Source organism: Cryptomeria japonica, chromosome 2 (assembly GCF_030272615.1).
Source record: "Cryptomeria japonica chromosome 2, Sugi_1.0, whole genome shotgun sequence".
In the NCBI taxonomy this organism is placed as follows: domain Eukaryota; kingdom Viridiplantae; phylum Streptophyta; class Pinopsida; order Cupressales; family Cupressaceae; genus Cryptomeria; species Cryptomeria japonica.
The window spans coordinates 297,950,561-297,973,545 of NC_081406.1; the positions used below are offsets into that span (position 1 = coordinate 297,950,561).

At 35.3% G+C, this 22,985-nt stretch overlaps 1 long non-coding RNA gene across 2 annotated transcripts; it reads right to left on the bottom strand.

Annotated features, from left to right (window-relative positions):
* Nucleotides 1-15,370: 15,370 nt before the first annotated feature.
* On the bottom strand, nt 15,371-20,636 carry LOC131044401 (uncharacterized). 2 transcript variants are annotated; one of them, XR_009105656.2, is made up of 3 exons: nt 20,398-20,634; nt 19,725-19,878; nt 15,371-18,403 (listed from the first exon to the last, which is right to left on the bottom strand). It is a non-coding gene; the product is annotated as an uncharacterized LOC131044401 (long non-coding RNA). The 2 variants fall into 2 exon arrangements; XR_009105655.2 differs by lacking the exon at nt 19,725-19,878 and having other exon boundaries at nt 20,398-20,636.
* Nucleotides 20,637-22,985: the final 2,349 nt, after the last annotated feature.

Sequence of the window (22,985 nt, forward strand, 5' to 3'; positions counted from 1 at the left end):
GATCCCATCAAACCCCTAGCCTGACACTACCTATTCCAACAAAGACTCCAAATTATCAAGATATTCTTGTGGTACTATAGCTTTCATTACCCTTTGAACCTCCAAACATGAGGAATCTAATTCCAGTCCCCACACCATGATGAGGGAGTAGATGTCCACCCTTGTCTGATATATATGACCTATCACTGCCAATTCTTCTCCAACACCAACTGCATAGCCTTCAAGAACAAAGGTTCCTTTGAATGGAATATAGTCATCAATCGTCTCTTTGGAACTGGCCCCAGGAATACAGGCATCATTTTGGAGGTTCTCAATGTAAAGTTGGCCTCCAGTGCACCCACCAACCACAAAACCACCTCTCACTGTCAAAAACCGCTTCCTTAGACTAAGAAAGGCATTCACTATCCACATTGAATGAAATTTAATTTCTATTACACCTATTAATGTGAATGTCATAGCTTCCACTGTCGTTGTAGAGCTACTCAACATTAATTGCCAATATCAGCCGAGATGGGCTCGACACTTGGGTAGAGAAAAAAACACACTCATCTCCCACGCTTCATCTTAATCGTTTGTACTGTCCAGTACAACTGTTTAAACTTGCCATTGTATAGAGTAATCATCTCAACCCCACCACCTCGTCACCCATTTGTCATGTTCGCATGCCACATTGGATAAACAATCCGCTAAAAGATTCCCACCTCTTCTAATGCGAGACATAGGAAAATATTGGAAATTAATTAATTATGATTGAATCAAAGCAATGAATTTGTTTAGCCTCCAATTCGATATTTCTCATTTCATAATTGCATCCACTACTACCTTGGAGTCTCCTTCCAAATGCACTTTCAGAGCCTTCATATTAACAACCAATTCGACTATTAATAGAGTGGCTTACACCTCAACTTCATTGTTAGTCCGGTCTTGTAGTCTTTTCGCACCCTTGAAAAGAATCAACCCGTCTGCATCATGAGAAATGCATCTCACCCTGGATACACCTAGGTTACCCCTAGAAGCCCCATCAAATTTGATTTTAATCCACCCTCGCTCCAGTTTAGACCACACTTCCTCTTGTTAGACAGTTCAAATAACCGAAAGAAAACTAAGAGGGTGGGATGAATCAGTTGTCACAAATTACCAGAACCTTAAGCAATTAAAACTATAATATCGAAACCCAAAACATTAATACTGGAATGCTTAAAACAAATACCAGAATAGAAATTAAATCAATTAAGCATAAACAATAATCACAAAATAAATACCACCCACATGACACCAAGATTTATACGTGGAAAACCCAGTAAAGGGAAAAACCACGGTGGGAAGCCTACCCATAGTCGGATAATACTTCTGTAGTAAGTATGTGAATTATAATTGAGGGGCTTGCACTTGCAGGAAGGCCAACAGCCTAGAGCGCATTGCTCATCACAAAAGGAGTCTCACTGAATACATATAAATCTAGACTACAATCCGAAAGAAGTGTTTGAACTGCAAAGATAACATCTCCTATGCCTGAGTACGGTTCTGATTAAGCTCAATAGCGGAGGACTATATCCTCTTACATAATCCCAATTCAATCTCTAATGATCGACCAAATTCCTTTGCCTGAATGATATTACATTATTCGCACATTACATATCCTCACACATGATCTACAATGAGATCTTACATCATATATATACAAACCCTCGACCATAAACAATCAGGTCGGCCACCAGACAATAAACCAAATACATAATTATAAAACATGTTGGCCTTAGACCAAACAAATAATTTCCAACATATAAGACATCTTAGAAACACATAGAGAGGTCCAATCCACATGTTACATTAAGCCAATCCATAACCTAGATCAATCGGGGCCCAATATAGGTCCACATGCTAAAGCAATGATCTCCATCCACCAAGTCTCAAACATGATCACCAAAAACATCCTGAAACTCCATCAAAAATTGCACCAACACCACTTATACATATCACCAAAGATCTTCATCAAAAGCTTTGCTGATGAAACCCTTGCTGGAACCACAAGCCAAGCTTCCAAGCAAACAGGATAGCATCTGATCACCAGACCAAAACCAACTAGCTGAATATGAACATGAGTATCATGAATAAGCCAATTCCATAACCAAATCATACCGGAGCCTACCAAATCATGCCGGATCCAAACATACCAGAAACTACTCAACCTACCAGGACCAGAAGGGTGCCGGTAAAGCATCCAAAATAGCTAGTGTTGACATAAATGATAAAACATCAATGCAACACATAATTAATTCCTCCAAATGGCCAACAATCTCCCCCTTTGGCATTGATGGCAACACTTGATGTGAAAAACATCTAAGTACCAAGAAATGCCAAACAAGTCTCCCCCAATGGAAGACAACCAACAATCTCCAACATAAAGATATAGCAATGAAGTTCTAAAACAAAGACCAAACTCCCCCTATGAATGATATCTCTGTAAAAGCTCTAAATTATACATATATCTCTCCCCCTAATGTATACAACTCCTTAAGTTTTTCTTTTTCACATCGATATCTCTCCCCCTTTGACATCAATGCCAGAAATATGACAAAAATATCAAGGCAAAAACATAAACCACTAAATCACAAAGTTCACTACTCGCCCTAAGCAGTAGCATCCCCACATCAGTGACGAAATGAAAAATATCTTTGATAATGCATACCGGACTGATGCCAAATTGCATCAATCAAGTCTCTACCGGAGGGGCAGAAACCCCCAATTTGTCTCTGAAGTACTCAAATGATTCCTTAGGCAAAGGTTTAGTGAAGATATCTGCAATCTGCTCTTTAGTGTTCACATAAACTAGTCTAACTTTATTTGCTTCCACCTTTTCCTTCAAAAAGTTGTACTTGATAGATATGTGCTTTGTCTTAGAATGAAATACTAGATTCTTTGATATATCAATAGCAACAGAGTTATCATAGTGAATAACTATTGGTCCAGTGCAATGCAATTTGATATCCTTCAACATTTGCTTCATCCATAAAACTTGTGTACAATTAGTAGCAGCAACAACATACTCAGCTTCAATAGTAGATAAATACATGATTGTTTCTTGTTGATCCATGAAACCAACTTTTTTCCAAGAAACAAAGCTCCATCGAAAGTACTTTTCTGGTCATCAACATCTCCAGCCCAATCAACATTTGTATATGCACATAAAGTAAAGTCATCATCCTTACGGTACCACAAACCATATTCTGATGTACCTTTTAAGTATCTAAAAATCCTTTTCACCACACTCATGATTTTCTCTAGGATCACTCTGAAATATTGATACAATACAAACAACATTCATTATGTTAGGCTTAGTCCGAGTAAAAAAAAGTAGACCTCCAATCATAGATTTGTATCTTGTAGGATTTACCAGTGCAAAAACATTTTTTCTTGTCAATTTCTCACTTGTAACCATAGGAGTACTTACCAGTTTAGAATCTCCCATACCAAATTTCTTCAACAATTCCCTAGAATAATTAGTTTGACAGATGAAAATACCTTTATCAGTTTGAGTAATCTACAAACCTAAGAAAAATTTCATTTCCCCAATCATAGACATTTCAAGTTCTTTCTCCATATTCTTAGAAAATTCGATGCATAACTTATCTTCACCTCCAAAAATGATATCATCAACAAATACTTCAATAATCAGTATATCATCACCAGTGACCTTATAATATAAATTACTGTCAGCATTACCCTTAGTAAAACCAAGCTTCAAAAGATATTTATCCAACCTTGCATACCAAGCTCTAGGTGTTTGTTTAATTCCATATAAAGCTTTCCATAACCTGCAAACCATGTTTGTATGATCTGATAGTGAAAAACCATCAGGTTTCTCAATATAAACTTCCTCATCAAGATCCCCATTCAAAAATGCACACTTAGCATCCATCTGATAAACCTTTTAGTTCTTATGGGCACCATAGGCAACAAATAATCTTACAACTTCAATCCTAGCTATAGGTTCAAAAGTCTCTCCATAATCAATTCCTTCCTTATGAGAATATCTTTTACAAACCAATCTAGCCTTATTCCTTACAACTTGACCATCCTCATTTAATTTATTTTTAAAAACCCATTTAGTTCGAATAACATTCTTATTTTTAGGTCGGGGAACCAAAGTCCATGTGTTATTTTTCTCAATCTGATCTAATTCTTCTTCCATATCTTTCAACCAGTATTCAACTTTACATGCCTCAATTATTGATACCGGTTCAACTTGAGAAATTAAACATACCTCATTAGTTGTCAGTCTCCTTCTTGTCATTACTCCATTGTTCTTATCCCCAATGATCTGATCTTTTGAATGATTCAATCTCACATACCTAGGAGTCTTTTGAATCTCTGTTCCTCTTCTCGGTTCTTCAGTTACTGTAGAATTTTCTGATACTGCCAGAGTAACTGGTTCAACAATCTATTACGGTAAGGGTACTACCAATTTAGATATAATCATTTCCACCACCGGTTCCTTCTCATAAACTCTGATTTGACCTCTATTCAGCTCATCCACATTGACATTAACACTTTCCACAATTCTTTGCAATCTCTTGTTATAACATCTATATGCCTTGCTTTCATTAGAATACCCAAGAAATGTGCCTTCATCACATCTAGGATCAAATTTTCCAATGATATCATCTCTCTTGATATAACATTTACTAACAAATATTCTGAAATACTTAAAAGTAGGTGTATTGCCAAACCATAATTCATAAGGTGTCTTATCGGTTTCTCCTTTGATATGTACTTTGTTGAATGTATAAACCACTGTGCTCACTGCTTCGCTCCAATAGATACGAGGTAGACTAGATTCCATCATCATTGTTCTAGCAGCATCCAAGATTGTTCCGTTCTTTCTTTCCGCAACTCCATTCTGCTAAGGTGTCTAGGGAGCAGAAAATTGTCTTCTTATACCATGTTTCTCACAAAAATTATTAAACTCACCAGATGTGAATTCTCCACCATGATCTGGCCTCAAATATTTAATCTTCAATCCTGTCTCAATTTCCACTTTAGCCTTAAAGATCTTAAACTTTTCAAATGCCTCATATTTTTCCCTTAGAAAAGTAACCCACATCATTCTAGAATAATCATCAATAATTAACATATAATATCTATCACCTTGAAAAATTTTAACTCTAGCAGGGCCACACAAATCAGTATGAATAAGATCAAGAACATCATTATGACATGTTTACCCATTTGACATTCTTTACATACCGAATTATAGGGCTTCACAATCTTAGGTATATCTCTAACTGCCTTAGGTTGAATTGATCTTGACAATGCAATCAAAATTCACATGACACAACCTTTTATGCCATATCCAACTCTCATCAATCTGTGTAATCAAACATGTCTTCTCACCAGAATTTAGATGAAATGTATTACCTTTTGTCTGTGTACCGACTACAATCTGTAAACCAGATCTGTTAATGAATTTGCATTTTCCATCCTTGAACTGTAATTGAAATCCCTTATCGACCAATTGTCCTACACTCAAAATATTATTCCTTAAACCTTCAACATAATAAACATTGTCAGTATTGTTCTTACCATCCAATGATATAGTTCCTTTTCCTATGATCATACATGCTTTGTCATCTCCAAATCTAACCAGTCCACCATCAAATTATTGCAAAGATAGAAACTTCCATTTATCTCCAATCATATGATGTGAACAACCATTGTCAATTACCCATTCATCCTTGTCTTCAATTTTAGCAGCAAGTGCCTTCTCTTCAAGTACATTCTCTTCCAGTATCGAAACATCTTCCTTGATAACCAGGAATGCCCATACCTTCCCATTGCTGGAACCACTAGCAGATCCTTCTTCTAGTTCATCATCATAATTCGTAATGCCTTCCTCATCCGTTATGTAGCATGATTTGTGTCTGTTTTTCCTGTACTTATACTTATTCTGATATCCAGGGTTAGGATTAAAAGATCTTCTAACTCTTTCTTCAAATATTGAATTCCTTTGAGGACATCTAGATGCAAAATGACTAGTCTTATTACATGCAAAACATTTAAAGGTTCTTTTCCTTCATACTTACATCCTACCGGTCCTTTAGGTACTCTTCTAGCAAATAGTGCTTCAAGTTGTTCAAACTCATCTTCTTCTCTCTTCATATCATCCAATTCATTTGCATACAAAGCTTTCCAATCTTTCTTACCGATTGCTAATGCAGATGCATGAAAAGTAGGTTAAGACTTCACAACTCTAGAAGGTCCAAAATTCTTCAAGTTCAAAAGTATATAATTTCCCAACCAAAGTATCTCTGTTGACAGATGTATTAGCCATTGTTCTCAATTCATTAATAGCAGTAGCCTTCATCTTGGAAGCCAATGGTAGGGCTTTGAAAACTTTAGAAACAATTTCATCTTCGCTCAGAGTTCCACCACAACATTGAATTCCCATAACAATATCATTTACCCTTTCCAAGAATGTAGTAATCCTTTCATTTTATTCCATCTTCAGGTTTTCATATCTCACCCGGTAACCATCAAGTTTAGCAATCTTCACTATAGGGTCACCTTCATTAAGAGTCTCCAACTTATGCCATATAGCCTTTCTAGATGATTTGTACGTTAATCCCATTATTTGCTGATCAGAAAGTGCACACAAGAGGGCTTCTCTTGCTCTACAATCATTCTCAAGCTCCTTATCCAAGTTTTTCAGAGGAGGATTGCCAGATGTCGGATTATAAGGTGTGATACAATTCTGTGTGATCTCCCAAATCTCCTTGCTAAGGCATCTCAGATGAGTCTCCGTCTGAATCTTCCATACTGTGTAATTTTTTCCATCAAGCCTAGGGTATCCCTCCGAAAGATAGCTCCAGATGAACTGGATGAACTTGAACTATTAGAAGCCATACGATCTTCCTCAAGCGGTTAGGCTTTTTGCAGAGAGGACCAATGCTCTGATACCAATTGTTAGACAGTTCAAATAATCAGAAGACAACTGAGAGGGGTGTGTGAATCAGTTGTCATAGATTACTGGAACCTTAAGCAATTAAAACTTTTATACCGGAACCCAAAACATTAATATCAGAATGAAACCAAATACCGGAATAGCAATTAAATCAATTAAGCATAAACAATAATCATAGAATAAATACCATCCACATGATAGTAAGATTTATATGTGGTAAACCCAGTAAAGGGAAAAACCACGATGGGAAGCCTACCCATAGTCAGATAATACTTTTGTAGTAAGTATGTGAATTACAATTGAGGGGCCTACACTTGTAGGAAGGCCAACAACCTAGAGCACACTGCTCATCACAAAAGGATTCTCACTGACTACATAGAAATCTAGACTACAATCCGGAAGAAGTACTTGAATTGCAAAGATAACATCTCATGTGCATGAGTATAGTTCCGGTTAAGCTCAATAGTGGAGGACTAAATACTCTTACATAAACCCAATTCGATCTCCAATGATCAACCAAAATCCTCTGCCTAAATGATATTACATTATTCACACATTACATATCCTCACACATGATCTACAATGAGATCTTACATCACATATATATATATATATATATATATATATATACAAACCCTCGACCATAAACAATTAGGTCAGCCACCAAACAATAAACCAAATACATAATTACAAAACATGTCGGCCTTAGACCAAACAAATAATATCCAACACATAAGACATCCCAGAAAAACATCAAGAGGTCCAATCCACATGTTACATTAAGTCGGTCTATAACCTAGATCAACCGGGACCCAATATAGGTCCACACGCTAAAGCACTAATCTCCATCCGCCAAGTCTTGAACATGATCACCAACAACATCCTGAAACTCCACCATAAACTACACCAACACCACTTATGCATATCACCAAAGATCTTCATCAAAAGCTCTGTCGGTGAAACCCTCGTGGGAACCACAAGCCAAGCTTCCAAGCAACAAGATAGCATCCGATCACCAGACCAAAACCAACTGACTAAACACAAACATGAGTATCATGAATAAGACAATTCCATAACCAAATCATATCAGAGCCTACCAGATCATCCCAGATCCAAACCTACCAGAAACTACTCAACCTACCGGGACCAGAAGGGTGTCGATATAGCATCCAAAACAACTAGTGTTGACATCAATGCAACATATAATCAATTCCTTGAAATGGCCAACACAGACCACACTTCCTCCTTAGGCCCATTCACCTCACACAAAGGATGAACCCTAGAGAACCCATGAATGGGTTTGAGCTGGATAAATGGCCATCGAGATTGAATAAAGTTATCTGCCATACTGAAAGGATATTTCACAAAATTATGACTGACTGTCGCCATTGACACCACTTCAGAGATATCCCTTTCCACTCTATCACACAATTTTTCCATCATTTCTGCTTTGTCCTGGAAAACACTCTTGTTTCTTTTTTTTGATATTTCCCACAGGACTATTGAAGGCGACACAATCCATATGCTAGAGAAGACCGACTTCCTATATTCAGATAAACATCTTTTGAATAAATCCAAAATCTTTTTCAGAAAAGGAATCTCCCATTCCAATTTACTTAAAAGGAATTTCCATACTCCTTGAGCCCAGTCACAATGCAACAATAAATGTTCCAAGGATTCTTATTTTCCCTTACACATAACACATTGGAAGGGACCATTGAAACCCAGTCTCTTCAACCTGTTCCTCATCAAAATTCTCCTTTTCAAAACTAACCATGTGAACACCCCCGCCTTTGGTAAACATTTGGAGCTTCAATAGAGCTTGGACGACCACTCATTAATAGTCTCTGATTTTTCAATGTGATTATAGCCCACTTTGACTTAATAATTCCCAGATTTTGATCCACACCATTTGAGGACATCCTCCTTCGAACCGAGAGGCAACTTATATTCTTCTAAGATCCTAATGAAGGAAGATTTTAATTGTTGAGATAATGACAACAAGATAAATCCTTCCAATCCTATGCATCCACTCCATTCCTTCTCATTTTGATCATATAGTCCCCCACTTTAGAACCCCAATGAGCCTCAACCACTTGTTTGATTTGATCTACATCCCTTCGCAAAGAAAAGAAAGGTCTTCCTTCCCATGAATATGTGCAAAAATTTTCTTTCTCCCCATTCCCCAACTACCATGTGAGATGCTCTGTAATCCCCTTCCTACAACACTAGGAAATTCTAGATCGTCAACCCCCTCAGTGGGTCCTGAACTGGAAAGATTATTTCCCTGCAGTTTGAATCTAAATATTTATGTTTCAAAATTTGTACCCACTTCTGGTCTAGTTTTTCATACATTTACCATATTAGTTTCGCACCCATCACTTCATTCAGTAAGCTCCAATTTATAAGATCTGCACCTCCTAACAATTTTGGCTGACATACCTTATCCCATGCTACCAGTGGTATCTTGTCTTGTTCACTCTTACCATTACTAAAGAAATTTCTCATGAATTGGTTGATACTTCTAACAATTTTATGTGGGACTTTGAAACACATCATTGAGTAAATAGGCATTGCAGATAGAATTGATTTCAAAAGCATTAGTCTACCTGCCGAAGTAAGCCACTTACTCTTTCATCTTTCCAATTTGTTTGTACAACTATCTATCAACCTATTCTACATACCCGTGCGATTAGGTCCCCCCAAAAGTGGGGTTCCTAAAAATCTTCCCAAAAGGTCTCCAGCCTTGACACCCAAGATCCTGACAATCTCTCTTTGCTTCCTCAGATCGGTATTGAAAAAAAAAACCGATTTGGACCAATTTACCTGTTGGCCTGAAGCAGGAAAAATTGCATCTAATACTTTTTTAATGATACAGGCTTCATGAAGTGAGGCATCCCCAAAAAGAATTGTATCATCAACAAATTGCTGATGAGTTGCCGAGCGAACACCAGTCGAAATCTGAACCTCTTTCCATTGATCTTCACTTTGAAGGTGTCAAATGAACCTTCCCAACAGTTCTGCTAAAATAATAAAAATAAAAGGAGATAGTGGATCTCCTTGCCTCAAACCCCGTGATGTTTGAAAGAATCCTGACAGGCTCCCATTAACCAATACAGATACCCATGGTCCATCAATGCATGCTTTCGCCCAATTTATCCAATGGGGAGAGAAGCCAAACCTTTCCAGAACTCAGAACAGAAAACCCTGATCTACCATATCATAAGCCTTCCTAATATCTAATTAAATCAATATCTTCTCAACTTTTTCTTTCCTAATTATGTGTATAGCTTCATGAGCTCTAATAATACCTTTCACAATCGATCTCCCCAGGACAAAACCACTATGCTCTTCTGAAACAATCAACTTCAAAAGGGGTTTCAGTCTGTTGATGATGACTTTTGCAATCACTTTATACAATACATTGCATAAAAAAATTGGTTTGAAATCCCCAAAAGAACCTGGTCTCTCAAATTTGAATCAGGGATAAGAAGGTATAAGTTAATTCTTTAGCTACCTATGCCCTTTCTCTAGCCTCTTCCATAACCATCCAAGCATCAAAGCCAACCACATCCCAAAACAAAAAATGCAAGAAAATCATCAGGCCCCAGGGGCTTATCCCCTACCATCGAAAAAATTGCCTGTCTAACCTCTTCAACCAGGATAGGTCTACAAAGTATTTGGTTCTGAGTATCTGAAATGATGTGAGGGATGTGCTCCAAACTGATCTTGCTGCTAAACATTCAAGCTTAGATCATATGCCAACAATTCACCAAAGAACTCTACCGCTTCCTTGTTGATGTCATCTGCCTTATCCAGAACAACATTTTCCCTGCTCTTGATTGATGTGACTTTGTTCTAGGATCTCCTATCCTTCACCAAATTGTGTAAATTTTTTGCATTCCTATCTCCTTCCTTCAGCTAGCCTTCCCAAGACTTTTGTTTCCAATACACTTCTTCTCTTTCTAGGATTTAGATTCTTCTCCCTGTTAAAAGTATCTGTTGTCAAACCATGATTCATGATGCCCTTCTATAATTTTCCCAATTTTGTTTCAATAGCATCTCTTTCCACGAAAATGTTCCCAATTTTAAGCCTGTTCCATTCCTTCAATTTCCCTTTGATGAATTGCAGTTTCTTAAAAAAATGGAATGCCTTCGAACCATAGACCATTGGGGCTTCCACCCACCAGGATTTAATTAAATCTTTTAAACCATGCTCTCTTAACCACATTTTCTCAAATTTAAGGGGACATCGAACAGGGACACTATCCAAACATACCAATAGTTCCACTAGAAAATGATCAGATGCAACAATCGGCTTAACCCCTACTTCAAAAATTAATGGCTTGGCAGCCCAGTTGCCACCCAGAAGGAATCTATCTTAATTCTTAGCAATATGATCTCCCCCAAATCTTTGACTAGACCAGGTGAAGGTTCCTTTGTTGGTGCTTACTTCTCTCAGACCATTCTCGACTACAAAGTTTTGAAAGCCCACTTGTGAAGCAGTAACTGTTACCAATTTTCACTACAGCTAAATTTGGTGGCCTATTATAGGCCTTACACATTACATTTTGAAGAAAGGTACACACATGTTTTTTTACAAGTTCTTCTTTTGCACATTATGTTTTAAAAGTTGAAGTTCATTTCACATATGCAAGTATTTCAAGCAAATAACACCAAAAGCTTGCATAGAAATAGCTTTTGTATTACAAGAAATGTGTAAAGTGTCCCACACAAGCCATGGGAATAGCCGACTAAGCTATATACATAAATTATCATACAGTTACACAAATAATTTATATAAACAAATGAAAGAATGAGAATGATAGTAGGGTGACTCGTCATTGCTTGGAATGACGAGCTTGAGCTTGAAGGAGTGGTTGAATCCTCATCTACTTGTGCATCTTCGGTTTCTCCTTCTCCCATCCCATCAGTACCTACAAGAGATTTGAAAAATATGTTAGAGCAATGAAGATAATCATACTTTCACACTCAAACTCATCAAAATATATAGTCTATTTTCATAAGAATACCAAAATATATGTCTACAGTTATCAATGTGTTGGAATCGGAGGCAAGGAATCAATGCAGAAAGAATGCCACGAGATAGTAGCAAGTATCATGTTTTATCTAACTTGTTTGTTTCATTTGCAGATACATGTTTCATCATAAGCATGTGGGGTTAAATGAGGCTCCCACAAGGGTTGAGCCCAACATGCTAACATGTCAATATCGCTCCATTGAGTAGGGACCCATCATTCACAACAGTGAAACTTTCAAAATCACTATTATGGATGATGTGCCTGTGACCAATGTAGCAATATTGGCATATCAAACACCCAAACAACCCTAATGGGGTCCCAGAATAGGATAAACAAACAATTATATTGTCCTAAGAATTTTAAGGCTAGAGACATACACAGAAACATCTCACAGTCATAAAGACATATAGCATCAAATCAATGCACTGATAATGTTGCAGTAAAAAGAAAAATCAGTCATTAAGACACCATGAGAGTATGATGGATTCAGTGACAGAGAAACTAACAAGGTCTGCAAAAACACTGTATGAACAGGATAAATCTACATGAAGTAGAGAAAACATCAAGCATACAATTCTTAGCAACACATAGAGTAAATACCTTCTGAAGGACTTACTAAGAAAGCCTATAATGCCCCGCCAAGAAATTCTGAAGGGATAACACTAAAACACAAGAGTAGAGTGCAAATATTTAAAAAAGAAGAAGTTAAAACAACATATTGATACAATGAGTTAACATTAAGTTCAGATTACACAACGGAAGACTTAACTAACACCTAAAGAGTTTCCCAACGTGATTACTTAATTCAACAATTAACTCAACTCACACTAATAAATCCAATTAAGGTTGATTAACTTAATGACATGTTAATACTTTAAACAAGGATAAATTCTTTCAATAAGTAAAAAATATAGATAACATGATTAAGTTTATCCATTACAATTTAACCACACATTACATCCAATCTTACATTTAAAACATATGACATGCATCTAATTTCCTCACATATTTTAATTGCATTAAAAACTAATGAATACTTTCCATTATACCAACTTACATTCTTCATGATCCAAATTACTGCATTTAATAAGATAACTACATACATGCATTTAAGATTAACATCATCTAATCCACATTATATATTTTAACCATAATGGCATCCATACATGCTAAATAAAAAGGAAACAGAAGAACACAAACACCACATAACACCAAAATGATATTGGAGCTCACCCCTAGTGGGCTACATCTTTGGGTCTGCTCAACTGCAAGACCCCTCTAATAAAATAATAGGGTGAAGAATACATAGGGTTCACATCATTTACATCCTGCCATCAAGGCGTACATAAACCAATAATACATACGACCACATCAGTCCAATAGATACATGAATGATTCCAAAAAAAGGAAAGGATCCATCTGAACATGATAAGAAACAAATATAAAGAGAAACTTGAGCACTCGTGAAACTAAGTCCTCGCAACCCATCATAAGAAACCCATGGTCTAACATGAATATCATATTCTCACAAGGGCATAAACAACCAAATATGACTCCACAACAGTGCTCCTAGCAAAGACAACACAAACTACACACTAGCGAACATAAAGGACAAGTGTCATCACATAACTTGGTATGGTTACCCTGGCAGGCCTCCATAGGTTCCGACCCCATCTACTGGGTTACCCTAGCAACCTTTCCCGAACCTCTGACCCATCCAAGTCTCATGTGGACCCAACACATCCTTTCGTGAAGACAAGATTGTTGGTTTGCCATTTTAGGCCTTCTCACTGCATGTTGAGTATGTACTAGCCCTCATCCCATGCGTGAGGCACAATTATCTTCTTAGTGTTTTTTCTCTAATATTATATTAGGTTATAACTTATTTAGACACACTTTTGATGGGTTACCCTACAACCACTTTGGGCACGGCCCCCACTCAAAAGCCACTTTCCCATATGACACTAGACCATAAACAAATGAACTCCTAATCCAAGGAATACACCAGGACAAGCATATGAAGTTCAATACGGTAGGAATACCCACTTGGCCAAACAAGTCTTCATACAAGGTGCATTGACTGACGGTCCTTTGACTAGAGACATGACTAGCGATAGTCAACCACATAACAACACCCAACACTCGCATATAAGGACACGACCAGATACAAACAATCACATGAAAACAATCAATACTTGAGTTCAAGGACATAAATAGATACCAAAATAAACATAAGACAATATCCAACAATCACAATCAAGGACTTGTCATTTCTTAATCAAATGCGAATACAAAAAATTAAACATGCATAGACATAAATCTAAAAATGACAATCCTTTTCCATATTGTTTAAACATTACAATCGATCCAGTTTTCTAATAGATCTAAATTTCCATACATAATTTTAGACAAAAAACACCATTTCATAACAATTTCAATACCAAAATGGCGATCATATGATCGTGCCTATAATCCAATACATAAAAATAAATTATTATTAAATGTATTTTCTCATCTAATATCCATATTTCGTTAGGAGAAAATGTCATCAATTATCTAACTCTATCTATCTATCTTCAAAATTCCCCAATTAACATATTATTTAAACTCATAAATCTCCAACTAATATGTTGCTTTAATTTCCAAGAATTAACAAATAATATAACATTTTTTATTTTTTTATTTTTTTAAATTTTCAAATACTATATTATTTTCTTTCTTAAGATTTTCCAAATAATATAAATATATCATTTCATTTCTCTGAAATTTACTAAATAACATAAATTAATTTCACCTTCCAAAATTTATCAAAAACACAAGTTAAAGACTTCCAAAATATACCCATAACATATATTAATTTACTTAACAAATTTATATTTAAAGAAATACAAATTTAATATAATTTAAAATATATTTTAAATTAAAATTAAAATGTATATATAAAAATGACTTTATAGTCACGCATTTTTATGCAGACCAAAGTGCACATTGCAAAACAGAATAAGTAGGGGGCTGCTACCAAATGGTAGCAGTTGCTACCATATGGTAGCAGGCCGCTACCCTCGATAGCACTGCTACCATCCCATGTGGTGGGGTTTTACCTGCCATGTGGGGGGGGTATTTAAATTATATATATTTTTAAAACTTTTAAAAATAGAAACCCCCACTGCCAATTGAATGCACAGTCTCATATTGAGACCAAAATTAAGGAAATTTCCAGAATACAATGGCTCCAAAAATATTTAAATTTTTTGAATAACAGTCCTAGAATATATAAAACTGGGCAAATTTCTCCATCCAAATACCATATTTGGGCAAATAGAATTGATTTACACACATTTATTCAACCAATTTGCCAAACACAAACTAATTTCCCAATTTAAAACTTGAATCTGAAAACATTCATTGGAGTTTTAACAAAATTTTATTATGAACAACCAACCCCATTTTTTTGATTTTGAGATCAATTTGAGCAACCAAAATTTGATCTGGAGGTTGGGAATGAAAGAAAGGAGGGTTTAAATTTGAGATTTAACTACAACTCTTCCATATTCCACAAAATATATGAGATTTTCAAACCTTTTTCAGCAACCTTGGGAATGATTTGATGAAGAGCCCAGCCTCCAAGCTCAAGAAAATCCTTCTCCCACAAATGCCCAAAATTTCATTCCAAAAATAACTCTCCAGAAATATTTTCAAAACCTAGGTTAAAAAGGGAAATTGTTTGACCAAAAATCATTTTTTTGCATTTAAAATATTTTCCTCCAAATAAAAAGGAAAAATCATTTTTCCCAAACAATTCAAATATGCAAAACTTGCTTTTTCTTCTAAAATTGATTTTCTTAATTTAATTAAAACTAACATTTCTATTTCAAAATGCCAAAGAGTGTAAAATATTTCTATTTTCGAATACTATTTAACCTTTCCTTCCAAAATGCATATACTAAATAACTTCATCATTTAAAAATAACTATTTAATCAACTTGCTACAAACATAAATTGAGCAATTCTAATTATTGATTAATCACACAAAAGGGTCCTATTTAATTTAGTCCCTTAATTTACTAATGCGTAAAAACACATTCAATCTAATTAAATACTTGGGATTAAATAATCAATTTTACCACACGCACAACACGCAATGCAAGAAAGCCAAACAAATACACGATCCGCATACCCAACCAAAGGGGAAACTAATGGATGATTGACGATGCTCACTTGAGCATGACTAGGGTAGGACGAGGGTCTTATGACTACCCAATCCAATTCCTTAGGACCGATGAGGTACACTCAAACCTGTGAATCCAAGTGGAGATGAACCTTGTACCTATGTGGTACTGTACCTGCAATCTCCTGCAACCATGAACCACACATGCATACATATATATTGAATGAAAGTGTTAGCCCAAGATTAATAACATGAAACAGAAGAACAAATAATCTTACATAAGAATTGATGCGAAAAGAAAATTTACAGGTACGCACAATAATCATAATATCTGACTATAACATTACTACATGGTAAATCAACCATCCAAGAATGCCACTTAAAAAGTCAACCAAGGTCAAACCAGGTTTTACAATCTGATTAGGGCAGGGGTACTACAAAGCCAACTCACATAAGCTACAAGGTTACACCCAAAGGAATAAGAAGGAAATCATAAAGATAGTTATGCTATAGGCTTCATCAACAGTTATCATTAAAAAGACCAATAGAGAGCAACAAAGTCCATTCATGATCAATATTATGAGTTTTGGGAAATGAGATGATAGACCATAATAACAGTGAATAGAATAAAGTAGCAAAAGAGTGACCTATAGGGAACTCTATAGTAACAAAATAGTGAAAGGAATGCAACTGTAATTCCCCTAATGCACTATCACAACCCTATCTAGAAAAATGAAAGAAATGGAGGACATTATAACAGATTGGAAGAATAAGACAAGAGGTTTTTCTGGCAAAAGATAGCAATACAAATAAGGGACAATCATTATGTATTGAAAGAGCTCATACCTATACCAAGATATAGTGATAGGAAGTTATCCACTGTCAAAAGAAAGATCATGAGCAACAATAAAGGTCACAATGCTTAGATGAATAATGATTAGATAGACCAAGCAAGCAATGATAGTGACAAGATCAAAGCACAGTGAGATTATCAAGCTGATAACAGTGAGCAACCCATAACAAAAATGGTTACATGGACAATGACTCATGGAGATATGCAACAATGACTAAAATTTAAGTTTGCGGTCACCATACTAACTACAAAAGAGAAATAAAAGAAAAGATCCAGTTACTACCAGCCACACATCATGAACTTATGAAGAAAATATCACAGTAAGCACATTTATTGGGGCTTTGAAGTAGTCATATATATAAAGACATTCATATTAGTGCTATGCTATACTCAAATTATGCGTAAAATAGTGAAAATACTAATCCAAATCTTAGTATCAAAGCTACCAATAGGCAGTCATAAGAAAAGGCAGTGAAATGGCAAAGTGTTCATTCAAAGGCAGGGATGGCCTAAGCATCAATGAAAGTTCAGTACAACTAAGACCAGTGGACTAGTTATATGATTAGAGAAATATGTGAGAAATCCTAGCAAAACACCGTAGGGAGGCTTATGACAGTCAAAGGACATCATCCATAGTCCAAGATAAGAGATCACAATATCATAGCCATAAGAAGTAATCACAAAACTCACTATGTCTCATATAGTAAGACTGAGTTAGATCATCACAACCTTCCCAAATAATTTGATCATAGTTATAATGCAGTCACTAATATCAATAGCACACAGTGACTGTCAAATACAGTCACATCAGGCTCATCACTATCAAGAGAAGTGTCTTTCAAAGTACCTTAGTCATGGATTCTATGATCAATGAGATGATTCTTGTATTTTAATAATTGATCTCAAAAAAGGTTCATAATAAAGCAGTCTATGAGCAAATATAAAGATTCAAAGCAGTCATGTGACAGTGATTGGTTTTGTTATCAATAAGTTATATACATTACCTTTTAACACCGTGCAATATTGAATAATGACACTGACTATAGCTATGGCAGAGATCCTTTTATCAGGAGTCAAAGATGTAGATTGTTATATTAGCCAAATACATAGTCATAGTAAGAGCCAAAATCAGAGCCTATGATAAGAGTGTTTTATAATGAATTCACTGGTAAATACGATTACAAGAAGAGTAGCCTCAAAGTTGAAAAAGAAGCAAGATTCCTAAATAAAAAATATACAACCTTTTCTTTGTTAAGGTCAGAGACCTAAGAATCTGTCCTTACAGATTTGAAGCCATGATCTTCCATAAAGTATGCAATGAGCAAATGAAGATAGTCTTATCAACATAGTGAGAGAGAACCCGTGAAGAAAAGGCAGCCCTAGCATGATGAGCATGATCATTTCTAGTGAGAACATTGAATGAGCATTAACAACGACAATATGTGTAAAGTCTTAAAAATCTCAAAAAATAAATACAGTGAAGGTCACAACTAGGTAGCTATGCAATAATGAGGTACAAATTAATAATATACAATGAGTAAATATTCACTATCACAACAAGTTGATGCAATTCAAGCAATAAAATATAGTGAGAAAACCCTTTAATGATCATAACAAAGCTATGGTGGATCACAAGTGCACAAGATAGAGAGTTACAACATGAATAGTACCAAAAGGACAATGAGGATTATTATACCTGTGCATAGTCATAAGTAGCATCAATGAGTTTTGAAAATAATGACATAGATTATTAAGAATTACAAGGATACAAAGAGATACTACAAAATCACAGTCACTAATCTTTCATTGTCAAAAACGTACTCACTATCCAAGGTATAGTCACAGTCCATGCATCTATTTAATTAGTCATATGAAGATAGAGCACTCGTTGAAATCAACATACAATGAATACAATATATTCAAGAGTAGTCACAACCAGTCATAATCCAAGCTTGCATTCATAAAATCAAGGTCAAGATCTCAAGAACCATGAGACAATTGTATGGAAGAGCAAGTCTATGAACAACCCCTTAGCCAAAATAGATGACTTATACACAATAAGAAGCACCTTTAGCAGTCATAGAGCATTGATAAAAATCTACTTTGCATAGTCAAAAAAGTAGCTAATAGTAAGTACAATACACAATGAATGCAATCATAAGGGCATTTCATTTGTTTAGATCATGACAGAGTTCATTCATCAAAATTGGTCACCAAATAAGGGTTTTTGAACAACACCAAAGAGACAATAATAACATCATATAGTTTTACCAACAAATGTAGATAGATTTGAGATATTGTAAGAGGAAAATTTAGTCATAGTGTTTCAATTGTATCTAAAAATTTATGATTTGGGTTTTCGCGATTTTTATAAATAAATTAGAAGACTTCAAGATGAAAAAACCTAGTAAAATTCATGCAAATCCAGTTTGTATTTTTTTAAGATACATTCATCAGAAAATTGCAGACTTGTAGCAGCATCTACAACCAAACATATCAAGGTTATCACTGTATAAAGATTTGTTGTAAAAGATGCAATATCCAACCCTCAAAGAAATAAAAATATGTGATATACTCATGAGCAGATTAAGGGAAGCCAGATACACAAAGTTGCACAGCTTCATAAGATCACATACCATATAATGATAAGATACAATAATAGTTAAAGACCACTGTGCTTGTGAGAAAGGAGAGCTTTACCTGGTAATGAATGCCTAACCATTTACACAGTCCTAGATTCATGATGAAAAGCCAATGACTGGAAAAACTGATATATGTACAACTATCAATGAGAGGTGTTTGGAATAAGAACACATGGGTCTTTATGAAATTTACAGTCAACACTTCAAAATCTCTGCAACAACAATCATGAGAAAATAAAAACTTTTAACAGTGAGTTTTCAAAGAGATCTTCGACTTCTTAAGAAACATGAAGGAAAATATAGCTATGAGCAGTCCACACTATAGAATGCAACAATACAATGAAAATACAATAATTTTTCTATGAAAGGCCATTATTGTGTTGACAGTCATATAAATAAGAAAATGCATTCTACTATTATAAGAGATAGCAAGGTTCAGTCAAGAACAATTACGAGAATAGGGTATATATAGTCCCAAGACCATGAGGATCTTGCAAATATGAAGGAGATGCTATATTCATCAAACCCTAGGTTCATAGATAAATCAAGGAGCTTGTAAAAGCCATAAAGACCAAGAGAAAGGCACAATTATAAATAATCTATCACAGTCCCACTGCCAATAATAGTCTATTACTAATAAAACTACAGTAAAGAACTCCTTCAATACAATATGCGCAGAGACACAAAGAATCATTAATAGCACAAAAGAATGGAGAAACAATAACCCATACCATGCAAATAGCAAGTTGAATCCATGTAAAGAAATCCCAGTTAGAGCTATCAGAAGATTAGTTCAAAACCCTGTCAAGTCTCGGTTGGAAATGTCACTTCCAGTTACAATAGATGCGGCATGTGCATGGCGGTAGAAGAGAACTTCTCTGAGAAAACAAAATGAAGAATAAAGACTTTTTAGGGTTTCTTCCAAAATATCATTTGCATGCCCTTGTTCGAATTAGAGGCGTTTTGATTTATTTTAAAATATGACACTTCATATTAATATTTGCTCGAGTTATTGACTTTTATGTCAATATGCCTTTGTACATGTAAAAGGATTAAATGCACTATAACAAAAAATGTCTTCATACAAGTGCATGTCACAAATAATTTAAAATAATATTATTAAAAAGTAATAATTTTATTAATTGTTTTAATAATGTTATTTTAAATTATTTAAATAAAGACACACACTTCATATATGTAATTAATGATTTAATTTAACATTTATTAAAAAACAATTTTATTAATTGTTTTTAATAATTGATAAATCACATTTTTTAGAAAAACATATGTCAAACACATGCAAAATTTGGAGAGGGAGTTATTTTGGGTACATTGCAACATGCAGTTTTTAGGGGGAGATGTTTTCGTTTTTGGACTATATTTGGCATTAGATATCATGCAGTTTTCAGAGGCAAAAGAGTGCTTTTTTTGAAGCTATTTTTAGCATTTTGAGTGTTACATGCATGAAGTTTCAGTTGAGGAGCTAATTTTAGCAGCAAAAGCTTTTTTTGGCAAAGTTTCACATGAGTTTTTTAGGCTATTTTAGGAAAATTTGCCCAAGGCTTTTTCTCATGCAGTTTTTTCATTTTAGAGTTTTGGAGGAGATATTCTTCATGATATCTATATATTCTTCTTTTATCCTTTTCCCCCTCAGGTTCTTTCTTTTCTGCTACACACATAGCAGAAAAAACCTTGTATCTCAATACTTATCAGTTTTTCAGTTATTGTAATAGAGTGATTTTATTCAGTTTGTAATATAGAGTTAGTTTCCTTATCAGTATTTCTTACTTTTTTATTGTCAAGTAGTGATTTGATAGAGTTACTATGATTTTTACAATCCTTTACTCCATCTCATTTTTGCTTTGCAAAAGTAGGATAATTTCATTGCAGATTCAGGTTGTGGGTCGTGTTCGCCTGGTTTCCAATTCTTTGCATGTTGTGAAAATCACTTTTCCTACATGCAGAAGTTGGATAACTTCAAACCTTTTCACGAAATATTTATGAGTTTGGTGATCTAGTTGATTTGTGAGGCATTTTTCATTCTTTATTACAGTTGTCATAGTTTTAGCGCAGTAGTTAAAAACTCCATAATCTCGGTGTATTACCTCCATTAAGATAAGTTTATTTCGCATGCAAGACTTTTAACCTTTTTTTCACAAAAAGCAAGTTGTAGGAGATCCATCAAGATAGGAAGCTGTTCTGGTCTCCAGAGGTCTACTTTCAGTATAGGCAACCCACAGGCCTGAAAGTATTCCCATGTTTCACAGGATTGATAAGTTTTGTTGGCAATTGACACTCATTTGGTTTAGTAGTGTTGTCATTGATGGCAACACACACCATTTTGGGTTGGTCACTTAACCAGTACTCACTAGTATTCATTATTTGGCAACTGACATTCAAGTCATCTAGCACACAAGGAACCAACATCGACAGACAAGGGAAACCGACAAACTAGGAACCAATATACGAGGCCGACATAACAGATTGATCCGATAGGTTTACACGGCAACGATCAAAGGCACTGGTCTCAAAGTTTAATGAGTTTATTTTTGTCTAGACCGACATGTAAATAAATTGTAATAGCATTGTAAGTCGACATAAGGCATTTATATTTGTGTTTGGGAAGGATATTTAAGTCAGTCCGATTAGGTTATTTTTGAAAAGTAATGGAATATAATTATGTGATATTGTGCGAGCGATCTTGATTGAGAGAATGCGAATGTAATATTCTGTAGTCGGTCTTGGATATTGGTTTAGAGGTTTGGGAAGCGAAGAAAGATACCAGTAAGGGACGACATAGTGAAAACCAATATAGACTGTGCTTTAATTGGAACTCATCCAGCATAGCAGATGCACTTTCAGAGTTCAGAATTTTGTTTGTAACTCCATATTTGGTGTTTGTAGTCAGTGAGGCTCCTTTTGTGATGAGCAGTGTGCTCTAGGTTGTTGGCCTTCCTGCATGTGCAGGACCCTATTGTAATATTTATTCATTTGGCCAGTGGATAGATATTGTGGGTCTCCAATCCCACCGTGGTTTTTCCTCTTTGAGGTTTTCCACGTATAAATCACTGTGTTATGGTGTATGCTCTTGTGGTTGCTTCATTTCTATTTGTTGTTATATTCTTTTATGATTACCGGTTACTGAAATACTTTGTTAATAATGTTGAAATTGATCTTGCCCGTAGAACACTGATTCACCCCCCCTCTTAGTGTTCTTGGATTCCAACAATTGGTATCAGAGCCTGGTGCCTTGGAGAAAGTCTAATAGCTTAAGGAAGATCCTGAATCCGGAATCCATGGAGATGAGTATGGAGAAACA